At 44.1% G+C, this 25,477-nt stretch overlaps 1 long non-coding RNA gene across 1 annotated transcript; it reads right to left on the reverse strand.

The window, feature by feature from the left end:
* Nucleotides 1-334: 334 nt before the first annotated feature.
* On the reverse strand, nt 335-15,658 carry LOC137531947 (uncharacterized). Its single transcript, XR_011023813.1, has 3 exons — nt 15,433-15,658; nt 7,524-7,607; nt 335-650 (listed from the first exon to the last, which is right to left on the reverse strand). It is a non-coding gene; the product is annotated as an uncharacterized lncRNA (long non-coding RNA).
* Between the last annotated feature and the right edge of the window lie 9,819 nt (nt 15,659-25,477).

A 25,477-nucleotide genomic window follows, 5' to 3' on the forward strand; every position in this document is an offset into this window, starting at 1 on the left:
TGATTTGCATAAAACGCAATAGAAAACGCTTGGAAAACGCATACAAAATGCATATGCGTTTTGTATATGCAAACCGCAAACGCGTAAAAATGCACGCAAAACAATGGAAAAATTAAAACATGACCTTTCATGCACAGCCAGCCATGGGTGCACCCAGCCTCAAAGGGAAACAGTTGTAAAATGTATGCAGAATTGTATTTACACAAGCGCTGCTTTGCTCACTACTCTAGTGTAAAATATAAACAAATATACATACGGAAAGATAGATTATAAATATATCTAATATGTATGTATAGACTGGATTCTCTTTAAAGCACAGATCATGTCCGTTACAAGCTAACTCTGCAAAAGATGTAAGTGACATTGATAGGGTTAATCTCCAGCCTTCCGTCTTAGCTTCCAGGGCTGCATGAACTAGCAGAAGACTCTCCAGGTCACCGGAGGCCCCTTGGCGAGGAAAGGCAGCATGTGACGTTCCAGTATTTCACTGTGCATTGAGCACAGCAGAGATGCCACCAGTCGTACTCTCTTCCCCAGGCCTCGTATGATAGATAACTCCGCTAGCGAATCTCTCTCACTGAGATCAGCGCAACGTGACGCCTATTACAGGGCTGCCCGGCTTTGCTGAGTACCTGGGATGAAGTTCAGGCCTAGGTTACAAGTGACAGCAGACATTAATAAGAGCAGATAGGAACGCAGCCACATAGAGGAAAAGATAACTGCAATGCTCATTTATAGCCGATAAAAGCTAGTGTCTTTGTAAGGAATTAAGTAGAAAGCACTATTTGCATCTATAAGAACAAATCAAATAAAACCAATTTAGCTTTAGATAAACTAGTAAAACTTTATATAGCAACACACTGTAGTTCACTCGTGCTAGAATAAAAAATGGAGGCTGTCTGTGGACACAGATATCAGATACTGTCAAGCAGTTAGAGATTCTAAGCCTGAGAAGGCACACAGTTTTTTCTTTCTTATTTGCTACATTTCCCTGCTTCTAATTAGTACTGCTGTAATGTGGATTTATGGCCATTTGTCACTAGGGTCAGTGTGAGACAACAACAGAGGACTTCTGCTTTCAGTTTCTATATTTTCTGTTAGTCGAGAGAGATCAAAGCATTCCAAGAATTTACAGCACAAGGAGTTCTGCTGACCGAAGTCAAAAGCAGTGCTCTTATCTCAATCTAGATAACTCTATTGAAGTTGCTAATGGTTTGAAAAACTTTTTAGTGAAGATTCACATCAAGTCAGAGGGAGCAGCCTAAAGACAGCCATACACTGGTCGATTATGCCACAAGATCGACCAGTAGATAGATCCCCTCTGTGATCGAATCTGATCAAAGAGGGATCTATTTGCTGCCTACACTGCAAACAGATTTTGAATCGAATTCACTATGAAACCGATTCAAAATCTGTGGAGCTGCCGCCGCCGTCCCCTGCATACATTACCTGATCCGGCCGGTGCGAGTCACCTGGTGGCCGCTGTCTCTACTTCGCTCTGGGCTCCAGCTTCCCTTTACTTCCTGTCGGGGGAAGTTTAAACAGTAAAGGGGCAGGTAATGAATTGCCACTAGCCAATGTCGTCGGACATTTGAACGCCGCCATCGAAGCACTCCCAACCCGCCGGCGTTCAAGCGAAATTTTCCACGAGGACAGATCGACGGGATCGATTGTTTTCAGGTGGAAATCGGTCGAACGGTCAGCGTTTGCGCATCGATTTCACAGCAGATCCGCTCCCAGTGAGCGAATCTGCTGTCTGTCGGCGGTAAATCGGGCAAGTGTATGGGCACCTTAAGAGCTTATCCTCTGTAGTGAGAGCAAGTAACACCAACTCAGGGAACTGAGATGTGATCATCCTACAGCCATTTTTTTTCTTTTGATGAGGTTGCAATTTTCCCCGTTCTACAATTTACAAAAAAGAATCTCATGAAATATCTATTTTTACTTATTTATAAAATAAATATTCAGCACTTTTCAGTCAAGAATATCTATCAAAAGAAGTTGTTTTTGATTAGTTTAATTTTAACAATACCTTTCCCACCTTTTTTTAGAATTGTTTTTGGTTGTTAGGTATAGATAAGCTGAGAAACAGATAAAGGGTCCTTATTCAATTCCCTTTTTCTCCTAAGTTTTCTTTTAGGTAATATTTTTACACCATATCAATAAAATTATTTTTAACCACTTAAGTACCAGCGGTCTCTGCCCCCTTAAGGACCAGAGGCCTATGGTACAAGAAACAGCGGAATAGCGACAAATAACAAATACCGGCGAATCAACGCACATACCCGCTGCAATCGCCATCACAGTCGCACGTTGGGAACCTGGGCCACCCAGTGACCTGTGAGCCGGTCAGGAGCTGCTTTCATTGGCTCCTGACCCTGCCTATCAACGTAAGCCAATGGGAATCGCTTACGTTGATAGACAGCGTCAGGAGCCAATGAAATCGGCTCCTGACCTGCTCACAGGCCTCTGTCGTTATAGAGACGGCAGAGCGGATAAGCTGCGGCAGGGAGACATCAGCGAGATCGTCGGGAGAGACGAAAGCAGCGAGAATGCGTGGCGTCGGTGGATTGAAATCTACACCCCGGCAGCCAGGTAGCCATCAAAACAGAGCATAGATTTCAATCATTAAGGTCTTCAAGTAGTTAAAGGAGTTATCAGGGGAAAAATTCATAAAATAAGTGCTACTTACCGGGGGCTTCCTCCAGCCCCAAGCTCCCAGCATGTCCCTCGCCGCAGCTCTGCAGTCAGCCATTCGCCGCAGCTCCGTCCCGGTCCCCGGCAATGACGTTAGGGCGACCTCCAGGTCGGCCTGTACTGCGTCTGTCAATCACCCCCACGTGGGCCGGAGCGGACTGCGCAGGCGCAGTAGTTCTGCGCCTGTGCAGTCCACTCCGGCTCATGTGGCAGTGATTGACAGCGCCGCTCGCACAGGCGCAGTACAGGCCGACCTGGAGGTCGCCCTGAAGTCATCACCGGGGACCTGGACAGAGCTGCGGCGAATGGCTGACTGCAGAGCTGCGGCGAGGAACATGCTGGGAGCTTGGGGCTGGAGGAAGCCCCCGGTAAGTAGCACTTATTTTATTAATTTTCCCTGATGACTCCTTTAAGCCACCAGCAAGCAAGAAAATACTCTGAATAATTATGACAGTACTTCTTACCTAGTTTTTGGTACTTTTTCAATTGCAAAATGCAATCGAAATATTATCTCCTAGGAGAAAACTTTGGAGAAAAGGAATTGAATAAATGCCAGGATCGATTCACAAAGCTTTTCTGTTGAATTATCTCACCTTGCTTATTAACTTACAATTTATCTCTCCTTAAATGACTTAACTCATGATTTATCTCTCTTTATTCGACTTAACTGATGATGTTTCTCTCCTTATGCGTTTACCTCATGAATTACCGGTATCTCTCCTTATTTGTTTATCTTATGCATTGGCTCTCTTTAAGGGAACAGCCACCGCTGGAGATAGTACAATCGCAAGGACAAGACAAGGCAAGAATAGGCAGTACAAATTATACACAAACCTGACTGCACTAATAGGAGTGCAAAATGCACTCCCCAAGAATTAATGGCCCATACTCACGGGCTACAATTGTCGCCGCAACACGCGGCGCGTGCGTGTTGCGGCGTATGCGTCGTCGCACGGGCGCGCACCCCGAACTGTCGCCCGTCGCTGATGTCGCCAGGCGATTGAAAGTTTCAATCGCCTGGCGACAGTCGCCGCCGCAACTCCGCCGCAACTGTTGCTAGTCCGTGTGAGTACGCGGACTAGCAACAGCAACCTCCATTGAGGTATACGGAGCTTCCGGCGGGGGGAGGAGGAACGTCGGCGACAGCTTCCGTCGCGCCGCTGGTCTCTCTTCCGCGTGTGTACGCGGAGGGACAAGGCGAGGAGCTGTCGCCGGCCTGTCGCCCACACGCTCACGTGTGCTGGCGACAGGCCACTTTTGCAGCCCGTGAGTATGGGACAAAGACTATGACGAGCATGGAATTCTGGACGGAAGTGACACTTATACTGAAAACCTTCAAAGGAAGCAGACAAGCAGATTGCAAGATAAGTGACAAAAAGGCCTCTTTTCCCTGGACTAAACTATGCAACCTGCATAAGAAACCAACAAAATATCCAGGGAATCAAGGCCAGCAGAGCGGATTCTGACAGATGGCTTCCGAGCATGGATAGCTCTCTTTAACTCTCACCACAGATTTGCAATTATATTCAGGTCTGGGGACTGAGATGGCCATTCCAGAACGTTGTACTTGTTCCTCTGCATGAATGCCTTAGTGGATTTTGAGCAGTGTTGAAAGATCCAGCCTTGGCACAGCTTTAGCTTTATCATGGATTCCTGGACATTGGTCTCCAGAATCTGCTGATACTGAGTGGAATCCATGCGTCCCTCAACTTTGACAAGATTCCCAGTCCCTGCACAGGCCACACAGCCCCACAGCATGATGGAACCACCACCATATTTTACTGTAGGTAGCAGGTGTTTTTCTTGGAATGCTGTGTTCTTTTTCCTCCATGCATAATGCCCCTTGTTATGCCCAAATAACTCATCAGTCCACATCTTATTCCAAAATGAAGCTGGCTTGTCCAAATCTGCTTTAGCATACCTCAAGCGGCTCTGTTTGTGCTGTGGGTGGAAAAAAGGCTTCCTATGCATCACTCTTGCATACAGGATCTCCTTGTGTAAAGTGCGCCGAATAGTTGAAAGATGTACAGTGACTCCATCTCCAGAAAAATGATGTTGTAGGTCTTTGGTGCTGGTCTGTGGATTGACTATGACTGTTCTCAGCATTTGTCGCTTCTGTCTATCTGAGATTTTTCTTGGTCTGCAACTTCAAGCCTTAACTTGAACTGAGCCTGTGGTCTTCCATTTCCTCAATATGTTCCTAACTGTGGAAACAGACAGCTGAAATCTCTGGAACAGCTTTCAGTATCCTTCCCCTAAACCATGATGGTGAACAATCTTTGTCTTCATGTCATTTGAGAGTTGTTTCGAGACCCCCATGTTGCTACTCTTCAGAGAAAATTAAAAGAGGAGGGAAACTTATAATTGACCCCCTTAAATACTCTTTCTTGTAATCGGATTAACCTGTGTATGTAGGTCAGGGGTCACTGAGCTAACCAAGCCAATTTATGTTCCAATAATTAGTTCTAAAGGTTTTGGAATAAATAAAATGACACGTATTTTATTTGCCCATTTGTCCCCGTTATTACACAATTTAAATGATGTCCGCCAATATTTTATTTGGAAATAAAGGTGCATTTTTACAGTTTTGCATCCATCACTATTTACAAGCTTATAATTTAAAATATTATAGTAATATTTCCTCTTCACATACATATTAAAAAAGTTCAGACCCTTAGGTAACTATGTATACTTTGTTTTTTATTTTTATTGTAATTTTTTTCTTTTAATTAAAAAAAAAAAAATTGGGTACTTTTTGGGAGTGTGGGTGGTGAACAGTTAATTTTCAATGTAATAAATTGTATTTATGGGAAATGGATGGGAAAATGGGAGGATGGGAAACTTTTTTTTTTCTTTAGAAAGATTGCGGCTCCTGAAAAAAACCATCGGCCTTTCTAACGGGGACTTAGATCAGTGGAAACTGTGTTCCCATTCATTGATCTCCGGGCTAACGAGAGGCGGCACGGGAGTGCGCAGGCATGCGCAACAGAGCAGCAGCAGCCTTTTGGACGTAATAGCAACATCCAAAAGGCGAGAGTAGTTAAAAGACATTTTATTGACAAGTTGTGAAAATATCACCTATGAGAAAACTCAAGTGAAAAAGTGAATTGCATATGGGCCGATGAATCGTATCTCCCAAGAAAAAGTGAATTGCAAAAGGGGAATAGTGCCTCAAATGAATCAAATCAGAATCCAGGAGTGTGAAGAAGAATACATCTACACATAGAAGCAGTGTTTTTTATTGCAAATAATGGGGAGGGGGGGGACAGGCTCAATTGCTGCTCCCTTCCACAAAGCGATTGGCTGAAATATTCCATCATGGCTGCTGCGTATCGTCTGTCTTTTGAGTGGTGCATAACATGTAAGATGCTTTTTTTCCAGCCATCAAATGGATCCGCTCATTGAGACTACTGTATGCGGTCATCGTAAGACATTACCTCATATTTTAAGCTTATTATTCCAGTAACTGTAATTATCATTTAATCTGGCTAAATTGATCTCGTATGATACATGTCCATATTATCCCTCTATTTGTGCTGAGTGACTCATTACTCTACACAGAGCATGCAAACCTGCATAAATCACAGGGAAGAGTTTAACCCTGTGCTGTAATCAGCTTTGATTAAACTTCACTTCAAGAACTATATGAAACCACTTAAGTTCCAGGTGCATAAATTGTCCTATTATTACTACACCGCCCCTGTAAGGAAACGTTAGAATAACCATTTTAAAATAAAATATATTTTCTTTTAAAGGAAAATCACAGTCTCTGATCTTGGACTCCTCATTCTAGACCACTCTTACTTAAAGAGGAATTGTTGCGAAGATCTTAAAATTTAAAACACATACAAATAAGAAGTACATTTCTCCCAGAGTAAAATGAGCCATAAATGACTTTTCTGCTATGTTGCAGTCACTAACAGTAGGTAGTAGAAATCTGACATTACCGACAGGTTTTGGGCTAGTCCATTTCTTCATGGGGGATTCTCAGCATGGCCTTTATTCTTTATAAAGACATTCCCTTAAAATGATTAATACAAAGATGCTGGCCAGCCTCGGTGCTCGCTGCACACTTTTTTGGCAGTTGGACAGAGCAATTCCCATTCACTAAGTGCTTTTAAAAATAAAGAAAACCCTAAGAACCCCCCTATGAGAAGATGGGCTAGTCCAAAATCTGTCGGTAATGTCAGATTTGCACTACTTACCGTAAGTGACAGCAACATAGGAGAAAAGTAATTTATGGCTCATTTTACTCAGGAAGAAATGTACAGAGTAGACCACAGAAATGGGCAAGCACCATCAACCACTCAATAATGCAATGAAGTACAGTGTACTGAGTGTGCAGTAAGGAACTCAAAAATGTAAACAAGAACTAAATAAGAAAAGTAGTTCCCTCAAAGACCGCACCACTCAATGAATAAATATTAAATCCATCATCTTTATTCAGAAAAATAAAATCACTTAAAAACAATAGGAGCCATGCAACAATAATGAGAATGCATATATTGTATTATATAATGCTGATAAGGATATATACCACTGTCCCTAAAACAAGATAATAAGCGGTAAAGCACAATAATAATTAGGACTACTGGTCACTAATCAATATAATCAATGCATAAGCAAGGCAGCCTGAACAAACACGTGATAAGAAAGATATGACTGTGTAAAGATGAACCCCTCATAGAGTAAACGACAATAGATATAAGGTGCAAAAGATAATGGAGTCAGCATAACTATGCTGAAAAAGTGTGTGCAAAGGAGCATAAACCAGTGCTAAGTGCAGTAAGGACAGCGTGCCCGCTGAAAAGTGAGCTAGTGCTTACCAGGAAGGAGTCAGTGGAACAAATGGAGCATGGTATCCATGGGCGTGCCGTCGCGATTCGCCGCTCTCCGAAATTTGGCGGCTTCTACCGGGAAGAAATGTACGTCTTATTTGTATTTGTTTTAAACTTAAAATTTTTCGTGACAGTTCCTCTTTAAAGAAAACCTGAACTGAAAAACAAAAGTAAAAATAAACATGCACATGTCATACTTACCTCCTGTGCCGTCTACTCATCAATATCTTTCTCTTCTACTACGTCCTGTTTGTCCACTGTGATCAATGAAATTCTCTGTCCTCCATTTTAAAAATGGTGATGACCCAGTAACAGCTTCCAGGTCAGCCCTCCATTAAATTGTAAAATTGTCCACTTGAGCCATAGGGAAACATGGCCATTACCTAGCACATCAGTTGTCCTTTTAGTTATAACTGACAGCAACTGGTAGCAACTGATATGGTGAACAGCTTTCAGTTCCAACTAGATTTAGTCAGAACTGGAAGGACTCGAGCTTCTGAGAGCAACTGACGACAAGGTAAATGTGTAGTATTCATTTGCAGTTACATCATGTGTTTAGTTTAAATAATGTTACTCGGTTCAGGTTCCCTTTAATGTGGGGTTCTGTGTCTCAGACCTAATGGGATGTTTTCACTTCACAGGATTGCATCATAAATTAAATGTATGAATTATCTCTCCTTGGCTCATATGCAATTCACTTTTTCTACCGAGTTTGCTCCTAGGAGATAATTTTTCATCTTGTATTTAAAATAACTTTTCAGCATTTAATTGAAAAAGTACTGCAAAGTTTTCTTGCTTGCCGGTGGATTTAAAATGCATCTTATTTACAAGTTGTGAAAATATCACCAAGGAGGAATGGCGTAGCTAATGAGCTATGGGCCCAGGTGAAAGTTTCCCATGGGGCCCCCCAAGCACTCTATATATAACAATTGACACGGCGCAACAAAACCTGCCAATGGCAACTACAGTGTCAGAGATGCAAGAAGGGGATGGGGAGCACTTTGTTAAAGAGAACCCGAGGTGGGGTTCTGACAATGCTATCCGCATACAGAGGCTGGGTCTGCTTATACTGCCCAGCCGCTGTTGCTATCCAGATCCCCCCTAAGCCTCCCCCTGCACTTTGCTATTCCCCATAAATCACAGGCGTGCTGTCGACACGCAGCAAGTCGCAGCGGGCTGTGTTTACCTCTGTACTGTCAGTCTCGGCGCTCCCCCTCCTCCTGCATAGCTCCGGTCCCCGCCCGTGTCCCTTCCCTCCCCTATGGAGGAGGCGAGACTGACACTACAGAGGTAAACACAGCCCACACAGTACAGCTGGGATTTATGGGGGATAACAGAGCGCAGGAGGGGCTTAGGGGGGATCTGGATAGCAACAGAGGCTGGGCTGCATAGGCAGACCCAGCCTCTGTAGGCGGATAGCATTGTCAGAACACCACCTCGGGTTCTCTTTAAGGATTACCACTATTTAAAGCATCTATAGAAGTGATTATTACCAACACAGGGCCAATAGAGAACTAATACTGTGATAGAGGGTGGACCCTTAAGGGCCCCTCTGGCCCGAGGACCCCGATGCAGTTGCTACCTCTGCACCCCCTATTGCTAAGCCACTGCCAAGGAGAAAACTCAGGTGAAAAAGTTAACTGTGACTCGTATCTGCATACCTCATTATTTTTTTCTTCATGGGCCTGATGCAGTATACTTCAGCAATGTTGCAGTGTGCAGGGAGCATGCAGCAATTTTACCATACTAGTACAAAGGGTGCATGGTGTGTAATACGCATTACCATAGCAATGCATGTGTTACTGCAATAACTCACATGGCGCTAAGGGATAACAGCTCGTGCTCCCCCTTCACTAGCAACTGTGAATTGCCATGCACTCCCTGCGTAAGTCAGCCAATGGATTTTTACTGCATTAGGCCCTATATCTGCCTTAAAGAGGACCTGAACTCTCAACTTCCTCTCTGCTCTAAAAGATACGCAACAACATAATAACCTTTAAAGAAAAACATTTCTTTGTTACAGCTGATTAAAATCGTGCAATAAATCTGCAGTGTGTCTACTTCCTGCTTTCAGGGAAGCAGTCATATTGTTAACATCCTGTGTTTACAAATTAGCTGCTCTGCCATGGCAGAGGAGATTCCTGACTGAGCTGACACAGGTGAGAGATCAAATTACAGGGGAGGCCAAAGAGTAACAGAAGGTTGGCACTACAGCAAACAAACATATACTGTGCACAATCTGGGTTGAAGGTGCCTCTTCCTAAAAGTACTTCCTTAGCGTGCTCAAGCCAACAAATATAAGTAGCAAAGTGCAATAAACAAAATTGCAAAGTTGGATGCAAAAGGTACACATACCATGGTGAGAGGAGGCACGTGGATGGTGGTGGGTGCTGGATACAGGATGCCTGACGGCCGTTTCGCGCAACACAGCGCTTCTACAGAGGCTACCGTAGGTATGTTGCGCAAAACGGACATCAGGCATCCTGTACCCACCACCCACCACCATCCATGTGCCTCCTCTCACCATGGTATGTGTACCTCTTGCATCCAACTTTGCCATTTTGTTTATTGCACTTTGATATTTCCAACAATAAATTCATCTCTGCAGCAGTGCGAGCCTTTCTCTTCACTCTACCATATTGCTAGAGATCAAGTTACGCTTGTGATTAGTCACAGGTGAGGAGGAATTAGAAAGGCTAAACTCTCTAAATACATACAGGGTGCATTTCTCTAGGTTTTTCTTCTGTCCTGTGCAAGAGTTCAGGTCCACTTTAACTCACAAGGGGACTGATGCACTATGCTGCTGTAAAGTCTGCCGCGTGCAAGGAGCGCACAGAAATGTTACCGTTACAAGCGTTCAGGGGAGCACCGCACATTAACTATTTAGCACCACGGTCATTACTAGTAACGGAAAAATTGACGTGGGCTCTCTGTGCACAGAAACGTTACAGCAGTATAATGCGTCAGGCCCATGTATCTTTCCTATTCCATTTTATCTGATAAATGATCGCTCCTTTTCTATTTATCTCTTGAATTAACTCTCCTTATCTGTCTTAGCTCATGATTTATCCCTTCTTGGGCCACCTGTTTATGTGCCATGTACAGCAATTTTACCAGTATTAATACTATTAGTGCAACTTCCTATAACAGGATAATGCACGCCTTGCTATGGCAATATGCAGTACATTTATAATAGCAACGCACAAGTTGCCCTAGTAATCAGTGTAGCGCTACAAATGTAACCCGCGGTGCTCCCCTAGTGTTAGCACCGATCTGCACACAGCAAATTTCCTGGTACTTCGTCATCAGGCCCCTTATCCATTTATCTATTAATTATCTCTCCTTAGGCTGAAAAATAAGTAAAGTAGAATAATTTATCAGATACATTTTGCGCATCAGCCCCTTTCTCTGCTTAAAGAGACTCTGAAGCCTTAATAAAAATTGCTTTTTTCCTTATATATAGCAGGGGCATGTTTGCCCCTGCTAAAACGCCGCTATCCCGTGGCTGAATGAGGGTCCTTTCCCCTCCAAATCCCCCCTGCAAAATCCAGATTTTGCTACCCCTGTGCGCTTCCGTGTGAGGCAGGGCTATGAGCTGCAGCCCTGCCTCACACGCGACTATCAGCAGCTGATCTCCGCCTCTCCCCCGCCCCTCTCAGCGAAGGCAGACTGAGAGGGGCGGGGGAGAGGCGGAGATCCGCCACTGATAGACGCGTGTGAGGCAGGGCTGCAGCTCATAGCCCTGCCTCACACTGAAGCGCTCCCCGGGCAGCACAGGGGGGATTTGGAGGGGAAAGGACCCTCGTTCAGCCGCCGGATAGCGGCGTTTTAGCAGGGGCACACATGCCCCTGCTATATATAAGGAAAAAAGCCACTTTAATTATGGCTTCAGACTCTCTTTAAAGGAAACTTAAGGTAAAAGTAATCTGCCTAGTTTAACTTATCTAGGGCTTCTGGCTCCCTGTAGTCCTACTGGTCCCTCATTTATTTTGTGGCGATTTATTCAGCAGCTGTCCCCTTGGAAAGCTGCATGTGCTTCCTCAATCGCGTTCCAGTGGCTAGGAGCATTGTGCGCTGGTGCAGTTTGTAAAAATTGCAACTGTGCATACACCAAACCCTCCCAACTATGGAATCGAGAAAGTGTTTTTTTTTTAATACAAATGGGACACAGAGGCACATTCTTTGCTTGATGACATGCCTCTGTGTCCTTTGTGTGCCGATCTCCATCTTCCCTTCACTCCTCTGCGGACCCCTGAAATTGCTGACAACAGAAGGGGTGTCCCTTGCAGGAGATCTATATACACTGTTGGAGGCGGCCTAAGTTTCTAATAATCAAGTAATATCTAGGAATATGTAGAGCTTACCTTCTTAAAGAGGAACTCCAGCCTAAACAAACATACTGTCATTAAGTTACATTAGTTATGTTAATTAAAATATATAGGCAATAAATTCTCTCACCCACCCTGTTTTAAAAGACCGGCAAATGTTTGATTTCATGAGGGCAGCCATCTTTTTGGTTGAAAGGAGGTGACAGGGAGCCTGAGACACAGTTCCAACTGTCCTGTGTGCTGATCACCCCTCCCAGTTGCTAGGCAACGTGAATAACAACATAGGAAATCCCATCATGCTTTGCACAGCATCAGGCAAAAAAAGCCCGGGCAGTTTTCTTTGATGGGTGGCTTAGCTAAAAATGCAACTAAAAATTATGCTTTGGTAAGGAAAACAAAGTTCTGATGCTGTGAAACTGTTAAAGAAACACCAAGCCTTTTCAGTTCTGCTGAGTAGATTTTTAGTCCAGAGGTTCACTTTAAGGACAAACCACAAAGATAAGTACCGTATACGTTTTAATCATGCACAATAGACAACGCGTTTCACGGGTGCTGGCCCACTTCCTCAGGTCAATAAAAAAGTAAGTGCCTATTATAAAAACATATGGACGCATGTTCTATTTGCTCACAAGCCATAGTATAGTTTTGATAGTGTAACGATTGTGGAATTCTCTCCGTGGTCAGTGCACAGGATGCACGCTGACACTGCGGAAATCCTCCACAAGCGTATAATCTGAAAGAACCCAGCAAAAGGTGCAATGCACCTGTAGAGGGGAATTCCTGCCGGCAGATGGAGCCGTGGAGTGCAGAGGAACAGATCCTCTGCCCAGCCACAGATGCCAGATAGGAATTGTACGAGGGAAACCAAGTGAGAACGCAATCGCAAGAGCTGCGATTGCCAATGAGAAAGAGCACAGGGACAGAATGTATGTGTGTGCACCAATCTAGTCGCCAATCCGCGACGGTGAACACACAACAGCAAAAACAAAGTAGGAACGCAATCGCGAGAGAGGCGATTGCCAGAAGTGACACAAGAGTGAGCAAGGCAGAGCACGAGAGTAGCAAAGGCACAGCAAACACCAATGAGAAGATAAGGAAAGCAACAAACGCTAGCTAAACGCGAACACCGCACTCATTCGCAACAGTGAACGCGTTTACGGTGCGGTCTCCACACGATAAGCGCAACAGAGACAAGCACACCACCCTAACTAACCAACGCCACACAAACACGAAACATAGAACGCAAACGCTTGCTCAACGGTTACCCCACCGAGCCTACAGCAAGCGTTCGTATCAGACAAGACAGAGAGAAGGAGCAGCCAGCAGCAACCGCAGCTCTGGCCTACACTCCCAGACAGAGTTCAAAAGGAACCACTGCTGCTACCGCTAGAGCGAGTGCGATCCAGACAGACAAACGAACAGAAACAGGAATAGGACAAATAAGATCCACCGCACTTCCGCCAGAGCGAGTGCGATCTAAGTTCAGAGACAGGACAGGAAGGATCCACTGCTCTTTCCGCCAGAGCGAGTGTAAACCAAGTAGGGAAACAGAGTTAGCAAGATCCACTGCTCTTTCCGCCAGAGCAAGTGTGAACCAAGTACAGAAACAGAGCTTACCAGGATCCACTGCTCTTTCCGCCAGAGCAAGTGTGATCCAAGTTCTGGAACAAACGATTCACCATCGCCCACCGCTGGCGACAGTGCAATCGCAAGGACAAACAGAAGACAGAACAGGCAATACAAATAAAACAACCTGACTGTACTAGAGGGATGCCTAATGCAGTCCCCAGGAATAAGATAATCTTTAGCAAACAATAGCAAGGCTGTCACTGCAGGAGTGTTTCAACAGTAACAAACCATTATGACCAGCAAAGGATTGTGGGATCACATGGTATTTATGCTGCAAGCCTTCAAGGGAGGCGACCAGGCAATCTGCATAATCAGTATATGCAAATTCCTCAGCAGCAGAGCAGGTCTGAAGCTTGCAAAACAAAGACAGGTCTATTATCCACAGACCTGCATCCTACAGGCTTGAGGAATGGTCAAACAGCTGTCTGCCTGTGCAGCCACCTGAGCGGATCATTACAGATAGCATTACAAATATAATTTTGTAAAACATCTGTATAGTAAACATTACAAACCATAGTTCTATACAGATTGTTTTATGGGATTGAAACCATCCAAAGGTTTCAATTCTGGTTCAGGTACAGTGTGTATAGATTAGCTTTACCTTTTGGGGCTTACATTGTGAACACTGCGTTCCCGAATAACGCAAGGAGTGTGACCAAACAGAGCCTGCCACGTGGACCCGGAATACCAAACGGGATGGTTACTTTCCCATAAGCCTGAATAGTGGTTGCAGTATAGTGCAACCCATCCTTGTGTGTATAATACTTACATATTAACATATGCAAATTTAAAGGGAAGGTTCGGGGAGGGCTGTAAAAAAATCAAAATCAAAATCCACTTACCTGGGGCTTCCTCCAGCCCGTGGCAGGCAGGAGGTGCCCTCGCCGCCGCTCCGCAGGCTCCCGGTGGCCTCCGGTGGCCGACCCGACCTGGCCAGGCCGGCTGCCAGGTCGGGCTCTTCTGCGCTCCAAATGCCGGCACTTCTGCGTCCCACGCGGACGCGCTGACGTCATCGGACGTCCGCCGGGCTGTACTGCGCAGGCGCAGTAGTTCTGCGCCTGCGCAGTACAGCCCGGCGGACGTCCGATGACGTCAGCGCGTCCGCGTGGGACGCAGAAGTGCCGGCATTTGGAGCGCAGAAGAGCCCGACCTGGCAGCCGGCCTGGCCAGGTCGGGTCGGCCACCGGAGGCCACCAGGAGCCTGCGGAGCGGCGGCGAGGGCACCTCCTGCCTGCCACGGGCTGGAGGAAGCCCCAGGTAAGTGGATTTTGATTTTGATTTTTTTACAGCCCTCCCCGAACCTTCCCTTTAACAAACGATACTGCACCATCGGGCTCCTGGTCTCTCTCATCTAGATACTTAGAGGCAACTACGACCACGAAGAATCAACACCAGTCCCTTGTAGGAGAGGCATTCCTGCAAAACGCCCCCTCCCCTCCTCCTGGAGCCTCTTTCCTGCCTCTTTTCTCCTCTCCCCGTCTCTATCCCTCCCCTCAGTGGCTCTACCCCACCTCTATGCTCTGTGAGAAGAAGCAGAGAGGGGAGCTGCAGCGTCGTGACCCCGGGGTTGTGGCCATTTTTTTTCAGAACCAAAATGAAAGGTTCAGGAGTAGTGGGGAGTGGTGGTAAGAGGCTCTACCTGATCCAGCTAGCCTTCTGGATCAGGTAGTATGTTCTTTTTATGTTTTTTCCTGCGCTCTGGATTGCTTTAACATTTACAGGAGTCCTGTTACTTTCCTATGTTCCAAAATGGTTTCACTTGTTGCCATCATCGCCCCTACTGGAGAGAGAGGAGAGAAAGTGACTCAACTTCTCCCAGGGGTGGACAAAAAACAGCAATAAAAGCCCCAAAGAGGTGTTAACTCCTTTTCACACTGTAGAAAACTAAAACAAAATGTATTCCTAGAGTAGGCCTTTAAACACCGCTAGATAACTTTCACCTTCAATAAGAACCGCTAATGTCTTCCGCTTTGTGTTTCTATGAAGAAAGAGTCTTATCATTCCAGTAAACCCCAGAGGCGTTCTACCATTTTATGCCCTCTTCATCTCCGATCCACGGGCTGCTAACGGCCCCCGCTTGTTGCGTCCTCCCAGCAAGAAAGGCGGAATTGTTTCTTTTCTTCTGCTGACAGCCCGAGTTTTATACCTCTGTGAACCGAAACTTATTTCCCAGCAACTGAAGAAGAAAAAACAAGAGGGAACAAAACAAAGTAAGACAGGCTGGAAGAGATCTTTGTGGCATCATCCAGATGGAGCAAAACAGCAGGATGCCTTCCCAGTGCCCCAAGAGCAAAGAAGTTAGACATACACAGGCAGCACCTTCACATCACAAGCATAAATAACTGAAAGAACGAGGGCTCTGGAGAGAGAGATTCATTGTGTCCCCCGTCTTCCAATATGCATTATATCAAACGGAGCCTGTCAGAAGTTGAACTTGCCTGGACCAATAACTCACAACATGGCATCCTCTTAACAAGCCTGGAAGTCTGTGACACAGCGCTGAAGACAGGAAGGTATTTGCCGTGAAAGAGGAGCGAGTAACAAGCTGAGAGTGTCTATCAGACTTTCATTGAAGTAGGAATCAGAGTGTGACATTAAAGGTCTCAATGAAGTTTCGCTGAATTGGGCAAAGAGCAAGAATAACATTTGTAATTCATACCTCTTAAAAATGTTTTGCTTTCAAAAGTTGGCAGCTGCAAAAGTTTATTAATATTCATCAAAGTACCGTATATGTCTAGCAAAGATAAAACTTTCAGCACTGCGTAATATGTTGGCGCTTTATAAATACAATAAATAATAATAATAATAAAACTAGTAGGGGCAAAGCCTCAGCAGCCATAGGTGGGCTCCAGTGCTGGGGGGGGCTTTTTACTTTCACCCTCTGATATACATTCTAGTGCTGCTTCAGTAGCCTGGGGCTAGGCCATGCAGAGCAATGCAGGGCAGCAGATGGTACTTTATAGGAGAAGATTAACACATATTTTCTCACCCAGTGCCTGTCCTAGACTTTTTGCTGCCTGAAGCAAGTTTGTGAGGATGCTCCCTCCCCTACTCATCGACAATGTGCACCATATGTTATGGCCCGGTGCGACCCAAAAAAATACCCTCAGTATAGATAAGTAGGTAGCCAGGTATATGTGCCCCCAGTATAGGATATCCAAGTATAGGTGCCTCCTGCATAGGAAGCCAGGTATATGTGACTCCTGTATAGGTAGCTAAGTATAGGTGCCCCCAGTATAGGTAGACAGATAATGTGCCCTGCGCAGGATGAGGAGAAGCGTGCAAACTTCGGGGGGCCCAACTCCTCCCTCCCTCTCCTCAGCCACCCTTTTCTGTGCTCTCCTCAGGGGTTGTAGCAATAGCGGATGCAGAGGTAGTGACTGCATTAGGGCCCTTGGGTTTGGGGGGCCCTACCTCAACTACAGTATTGGCTCTCTATTGGTCCTGTGCTCATAATAATCACTTCTATAGATACTTTGAATAGTAGTAATCATTAACAAAGTCCCCCCCCCCCAGTCCCTTCTTGCACCTCTGACACTATAGTTGTCCTTCGCAGGTTCTGGTGTACTGTATCAATTGTTATGTATAGAGTGCATGGGGGGGGGGGGGGGAGGCAATCATGTAAAACTTGCATCAGGGCCCACTGCTTCTTAGCTACGCCACTGGCTCTCCTTCTTATTGCAGAGCTTGGGCAGCAAGAAGCGTTTACCTGGAACACATATCTCTACCAGGCGCCATGCAATGTGATAAAGGTTGGCATGCCTCCAGTCTTCGCCATCTCCAGCGCACTCACTCTACTTCCGCTAATCAGGAAGTAGAGTGAGGGTACTGGAAACAGAGAAGACCGGTGGCACACAGACCATATTGCATCACATGGAGTCCGATAAACATTGGGCATGGGAGATGGAAACTGCCTCTAAAGCGCCGCAGTGACAGAGGGACAAAAAGTGGCAGAGTTTTATATATCGGTAGCGGGGGTGAGTTACCGGGTTAGCGTTAGGAGTAGGTAGGGATAAGTATGTGTTATGGTGCGTACATACGCACTACTACAGAGAACGACGGGTCCGTCAGACCCTCCTACTGGGCGGTCGTTCTCCCGACAGTAGTGCGTGTGTACAGTCTGTCTGCAAACTGATAAGGCTGTTTCTGAACGGGAGGGTCTGACGGACCCGTCGTTCTCTGTAGTAGTGCGTGTGTACGCACCTTTAGGCTAAAGTAGTAGTAGTTATGCTTAGATTAGATAGTGACAGGTTAGCATTATGAGTTGGTAAAGATTGTTAGTGTTAGGTTTTGATATAGGTAGGTTAATGTTAGGAGTAGATAGAGGGAGGGTTCGTGTGAGAGGAAGGTTAAGGCGATAATACAATTTTGGTAAAATTACAGATAGATTTTCCCTAGATTTGATTTTATTATCAAATTTAACATCGAATCTATTAAAATTGTATATAGGGTATGGCCACCTGAATACACAAAAACTAATGTAAAAATAAAATAGTGCAGTACTCGAACTGATACAACTGTTGGGCTGATGACTGCTTGTGTTCAAAGAGAAAAGAATTAAAGCTGAAAAAAATTAATTTGCATGATAATCTGGCTATAAGCTATTCATCAGCCCTTTAATATAAGTGCTTGCCTTAGCGCCTAAATCAGTCAGTAGGCAATGCCGTGAGTACGCTATGGCAGTGTCAAGATGTTCTGCAATTTATTCTGCTGGGAAAGGGAATGTTAATTAATTCATAGTATTAATGCAGAAAATCCTCTACGCTCTGGCAGATGAGAAAGTATAACTGCAAATGGTTATATATAATTATATTTGGCCAAGGCCATTACAGCGTTTTTTTAAGAGCACCTATCTGCTACACACAGGGCTTCTAAAACACCCCTTTAATTATTGACACGTTATTATAGACAACAAAGTTGATGTGTATAAATCCACGACTACTTCATTTAGTGGTGTTGCTAAGGAACAATAGTCCCCAGGTTGAGTTTTATATTGGGGTCACTCAGACCCTCCATACATAACATTATAAAGAGCACTAAAACATGCCAAGGCCAGCAGCAGTGTCAGAAAGATGTGAGCAGGGGAGGGTAATAATTACCACAATACAAAACACATGTAGGCAATCATTAACAGCATAGCACCGATCAAAAGCTAACATAGCAGCTAATAGGGTGTCCTTAGTGGGCCCCTCCAGTCCAGGAGCCCAGTGTGGTTGCAACATCTACATGGCCTATTTCTACACCAATGGATTTATTCAAGCCACAGCTTGTATTATTCAAGAAAAAAACAAGACAAGACCTAGAACAATTATATTGCGTTTTTCTACTGGCGGATTCAAATCGCCAAAGCTGCAGCCACTAAGGGCACGCTCTATAGGCAGTAGCAGTGTTAGGGAGTCTTGCCCAAGGTCTCATTGCTGAAAAGGTGCTGGCTTACTGAACAGGAATAGCCAAGATTTGAACCCTGGTTTCTTGTGTATCCCCATCTGTGAGTAATGTTGTCATCACGTGTCTCCACCCTGTCCAGAGAGGAAATATGGAAATCCAGGGTTTGACTTGTTTCGAGATTTTGTTTTGAGATTGCTGGATTGCTAAAATTATCCTGTCAATTACAGCACTGGTACCTGAGTGGAATGGCTGAGCCCTGGTTCATCATTATTATTACTATCATTATTGATTTATAAAGCACCAACATATTCTCTGGCACTGTACAAAGTAAGAAAAACAAGCACGGGGTACATAATAATGCAGACACTGGTATACACACCAAGTATGGACACTGATACAGAATTGGTAAACTGTATTCAGTGACAAATGTAACATGACGGATAAAATGTATAACGGATTGCAAGATACAAAATGAATAACAAATTTCAAGACAGAAAGGGTGAAAGAGCCCTGCCCTTGTGAGCTTACAATCTAAAGAAATGTGTGGGGAGGAGGGGTTGATCCACAAATCTACAAACTTCTCTTGAGACACTCACTTCCCACCAGGCTTGGAAGCAAGTCTGACATCACCGTAGTAAATTCAGTAGCAGTTAATTACTGGTGTCAGAAGTATAGAGGTCTGGAACAAAGAACAGTTGTGACATTGGGAGAACCTTGGTAAAGTTATTTAGAAGTTTTATAAGCCATAAAACACACTACCAATGTTGACAACAACAGATGTGCATTTCATATTTTACATTCTGTTTCTGGCTGGACTTGCACTTTAATAATGTTGAGAAAAACTGGTTGACACCACTCCAGCTGAAGCATCATATTTTACAGGGTGATCTCAGCCTTGTATGTACAAGGAGAAGAAGACAACCGAGTGCCCAATATAAAGTTGAAGAGAAATCAAGAGCCCAATATGGTGTAGTATGTCAAAATTGATTGGATAAATGAAACAGTGAGATGGTAATACTCACAAACACGGGTTACCACCAAGGTAACCACTCATTAGGCAGGTGAGGAGAGTAGACCTGTCCTCACTAAGGATTAAGAAGTCGCTCTCTGTAGATAGGAAGAAAGGGGGTAGATCACCCCTCCACCTGGGGTGGACTCAAATATATTGGTAGGTGAACAGAGGCGCCAGAAGGATAAAAGTACATAAAATTTAAAAAAAAAATGCTGGGAGGATGTGGTGGACTCGCCTTCATTAAAGCAGACACCAAGGAATGTAAATATATAGATATACACATTTATTGAAAATACCCCAAAGATGCAACGCGTTTCGCGGGCACAGCCCACTTCTTCAGGCAATAAGCAAGGGATAAACAACTGTAAACAAAAGACAGAGGCATAGCTATAAATGTTGCCATAAAAAGATACAAATGGATTATTAGTTAGTGTAATAAGAATAGTACTTCAAAAATAGTGTTTAGTGATATGTTATAGTAGGGGGGTGATTGCAAGGAATGGGTTGGTGTAAACTACATAATGTGTATAGGGGAATGGACTAGATAACTAGAGAGCCCAATATAGTGTAGTATAATAATACATCAGGACGTATGGTATGTGACTCGTGAAAGATTATACTCACGAGTCTGGGTTGCCTGCAAGGCATCCACTGTAAAGGCAGGTGGGGAGATAGACCCAACCCCACTTCAGATGTTAAAGACACTCTCTGTAATGGAAGAAAGGGAGGGTGACACCCCTCCACCGACGGTGAACAATCAATAAGAACACACTAACAGAGGCACCACAAAGTATAAAAGAACCCAAGATGAATGGGATTGACTGGTAAGTGTAAAGCAGGTAGGACACTTACCTCATATCATATGACTCAAATAGTCAATATTTTGAAAGACTTTTTATTGGTAACTTATTTTGAAAAAACTCCAAGATGCAATGCGTTTCATAGGACACAGCCTGCTTCATTGGGCAAAAGTGTACCCCTGCCTCCTTTACATTTAAATACCATTTATCTAGGGTTCTTTTATAGTTTTTGGTGCCTCTCTTATTTTGTTCTTCTTGTATTCACAATGAGTTGATCTTGCAGAGAAAGTCTGGTACTCTGTAGTAATTGTTTCAACCTTCCACAGATGAATTTTGTGTACCAGAGATGTAGCTAAATATCATGAAACCTTGATGCCCCTCATCCTCAAAACACGCTGGTAATGTGGCAGATAGGCATGTTACAGTCAAGGGACCTTGTTTTCAATCAAGTGAATCCAACAATGTGTGACAGATGTGTATCTTACACGTACCTGCAGTCATCTCCACCCAAATATCTGTAGGTAGAGTTCTTTATTACTGGAGCAGATTTACCAGGACAGACATTTATGGTAATTAGGCCTCTTTTTTTTGCTGCAAATCGCCATTTTTCTAATTACACCAATGCAGTTTTTAATGTTTTCTTCGTGGAATTATTGGGGGTGAACTTTCTTTGTCACCATGCGATTGGGTTTGCATTTCTCTGACAATTTGTGAGAAGAAAAATTTAAAAAAATGAATTTGAAGAATGTAGAGCACACTGCAGGAGACCCTACGTTTGCGTTGAATCACACTAATGAAAGTGTGTCGCCATGATTACCACTACGTTGACAGCATCCTGGTGACATTGTGCAAATCGCAAACAATCTGAAAAAAATGGCAAGTTGCCTACAATGGAAAACAAACCTTTAAGCGTACCCAAGGCCAAAACAACAACAGCAAAACAGATACTTACCTAAGAAGAGGGACAGACAAAAAGTAGGGATAATAAAAATTGCACCCTGCAGGAAGAAAACACAGAGACAACAGGAGCCCAAATGGTGCAGTATGTCAGTACCAGAAGCATGTAAAATATGCGAATGTATTATACTCACAAAGGTGGGTTGCAGAAGGGCAACTGACCACTAGAAGCAGGTGGAGATGTATAACCCCGTCTCCACTCGGGTGACAAGACGGAGCTGGTGATGGTCGCACTCTTGATAAAAAGCAAACCTCAAATGACCTAAGCTGGTCAAAGAGGGTTGATCCCCCTCCAAAAGGAGGGTGAAGGCACAAGGTAAAGGGGGAAGAGGCGCCCAGAGCAGATAAAATATGTTAAAAACAAATAAAATGAAAAAAGTGAGGTGGCTTACCTCAATGAAGACAAGTTCACGTATTAATAGAATTTTATTGCACTGGCAACGCGTTTCGTGGGTGCATACCCACTTCCTCGGGCCAAATAGCAGTGCCTAATAGTGCTTGTAGCCACAAATAAGGCGCCTTAGTAAACAAAGAGACTAGTTGCGCTGGGCCTAAAGATGTTATCTAGCAGTTTAACGAATAATAGATACTGTTCAACTTAATGAAAACATTTATCAGAATTTATTCAAAATATACTTTTAAAACACAAACTGTCAGTTGTTGCATAAATAAAGCAATTTTTTCATCACAATATTGCATATATTTCATATTCAATGTATATACATATCATCCACTCACTCAGACATACACAGACCTTCCAATGTGCATGAAAAAAATCAAGATAAAAATTGCCCAATTTGTAAATGTTTTCATTAAGTTGAACAGTATCTATTATTCGTTAAACTGCTAGATAACATCTTTAGGCCCAGCGCAACTAGTCTCTTTGTTTACCATTGATCTATCAGTTTATATGAGGTGAGTGGGTCCCCATATTTAACTAGTTTGCAGCAGGTGAAACAGCACGCTCATAGGAGCACCTCCACAAGCGCCCTCCATATTGCTTATAAATAAGGCGCCTTATTTGTGGCTACAAGCACTATTAGGCACTGCTATTTGGCCTGAGGAAGTGGGTATGCACCCACGAAACGCGTTGCCAGTGCAATAAAATTCTATTAATATGTGAACTTGTCTTCATTGAGGTAAGCCACCTCACTTTTTTCATTTTATTTGTTTTTAACGTATTTTATCTGCTCTGGGCGCCTCTTCCCCCTTTACCTTAAGAAGAGGGAAGTCTCTAGCTCCTATAGAGGCTACCCACATCCTCCTGACCCCCACTATTCCCAAACATGGACCCCCGAAACATATCCAACCAAAGCTTGTAAAATATGTTATGTGGCTGCACTCCTTTACAAGCATGAGCATGGCCATACTGCACCTGCGCGATTAAGGGCATGCCAGTGCAGTAAGCCAAAGCCACTCATAAACAAATGGCTCCATGCTATTGCACAGGTGTAGCCGTGCTTGTGTGGGTGCAGCACGCATGTGCTCATGCATGAAGAGGAGTATGGACGCACATTTTTAGAGGGTCCTGGGCAGGAGGGGGACATGGGAAGCCTCTGGAAGATCTTTCCTCTTAGGGAAGCATTTCATTTTTTTGCATTAGGTTCTACTTGGGTTCTTTTTAAGTCCTGGGTAAAAATGGTTTTTGATGTGGAGACGTTCAGGGCCTATTTTGGGCTTTTTATTGCTTTCTGGTGCTCCAGTCAAGGATCATTTCTTTAATATCTTGTCCAGACACAAGTTTTTCCAGAGGAAGCAACAAATAAAACTTTTTTTGTAGATAGAGGGTTAGCATCTCTGAGAAGTTTCCAGGACCACCAGATTTCATAGTAAACTACAGGATTTCTCAGGGACAGGAAGATCGTAATATAAACCTCAGCAAGTCTCTAAACCCTTTCCACACTATCCAGCCATCTTTAGGCATGTGATATTAGTGACAAGATTAGCGGGCTTCAGACTTGTGACAGTTGGCCAATGAAAATGTGAAGGAGGGAGAGGCAGGCACAATTTATGATTCAGGCCTGACTGATTCTCATCATAAACTGTTAAACTTTAAATCATTTGTCAGAAATATTCTATGTTCATATACTAGATTTTTGTCAGTAGTGTAGCAACATGGGATGCAGACGTTGTGACCACACAGGAACCCTGGACCAGAGATCTATCAGCCACGTTATTAGCTCTTCACTGGTACTATGCTGGTAATGATCGCTTCTATTTGTACTTGAAATAGTGGTAATCGTTAACAAACTGTCTCCCTCCCGTGCTTAGACCTCTCTGACACAGCCGATGCCCAATATAAAAGTTGCACTGGGGTCCATAACTACACCACAGATTTTTGTCACTTGAACCAGTCATTTGTGAACAATGTAGATGTGTAGCTAATGCGTTCCCCAAGAGTCCCCCAATGTTGAGGGCCTCCCCCAATTGCCCACGCTGTAAAACTCATGGCTGACCACTTGTTTGGTTCCTGTTGCACTCATCCTCCCACTACCTTTGAGACAGAACAGGTTCCTCAGAGAGCAGAACACATTTGTCTATAATAGGAATTAGGGATGAGGGTTCAGAGTTGTTCCACTGTCCTGAATGCTTCAGAACAGAACTCAAATTTAAAGTTATGTGCACCACGGCAGAGGGGGTTAACTCACCCTAGTCGCTGCCTCTGCTTTTTGCGCTGCCCTTCACATTGCGTTACAGCTACTTCCTCCTTCCTGCCTTGAAGAGGAAGTGGCTGGAGAGCTGAAACACAAAGTGGGGGCTAGCGCACAGAGGCGGCAATAATCTGTTCTGTTGCAAAGCAGAACAAGAGTTCTGTTCCAAAGCATTCACAGTACAAATCAGAACACTCATCCCTAGTGATGCATGTAAACTGGCCAGGAACAATCATGCATGCTTTAAGAAACTCAGAAATGCTCTCAGCAGCAAAAATTTCCACTAACAGGATACATCAGTAAAGGCAAAAAGGTTTGAGGAGCACCCTGACAGCCATTTCACGGGTCTAACCCACTTCGTTAGAGGCCTCTGACCAAGCAGGTAACCTCTGACAAAGTAGGTACCGTAATACCCATACCCAACGGCTGTCAGGCCACTCCTCACACCTATTTGCCTTTACTGATGTACCCTTAGGAATAAAAGTACGTAAACATTAATCCATCGATGCCTGGCTTTTCTTCTCTAGTATACCATTGTCAATGTATTGGTGCCCTCACAGGTTTTGAAAGTACGCTTTTACTTTTGCTATGTAAGATGCCTAAAACAAATTAATTCCTTGTGGGAAAAATGCTGCCTTCTTTGTAATAATGTTTAACTTGATATTCTTCTAGCTTGTTCAGCAACGAACTGACAATTCTGCCATTAAATCTCTCTGTAGGCCACGGACAGCCTCCGAGAACGCAGCGATTGTGCTGTGCTGAGCAGTTTTCACACGTCGTGTTGTTGCTCTGCTTAATGACAGAGGAAGACAACGGTAGGAAATACATTCCAAAGTTTTTTTAATACATCCGTTGTTAAAGCAGACCTGAACTCAGAACTCCCTCTCTGCTCTAAAAGATACGCAACAGCACAATAACCTTTAAAGAAAAACATTTCTTTCGTACCACTGATATAAAGCCTACAATAAATCTGCAGTGTTTCTACTTCCTGCTTTCATGGAGGCAGACATATTATTAACATCCTGTACTTTCAAATGAGCTTATCTGCCTTGGCAGTCACGTGACACAGGGGAGAGATCAAATTACAACTTGTGATTAGACACAAATGAGGGGGAATTATACAGGATAAATACATACAGGGTGCATTTCTCTATGTTTTCTGCCCTGTGCAGGAGTT

This window comes from Hyperolius riggenbachi, chromosome 9 (genome assembly GCF_040937935.1).
Source record: "Hyperolius riggenbachi isolate aHypRig1 chromosome 9, aHypRig1.pri, whole genome shotgun sequence".
Lineage (NCBI taxonomy): Eukaryota > Metazoa > Chordata > Amphibia > Anura > Hyperoliidae > Hyperolius > Hyperolius riggenbachi.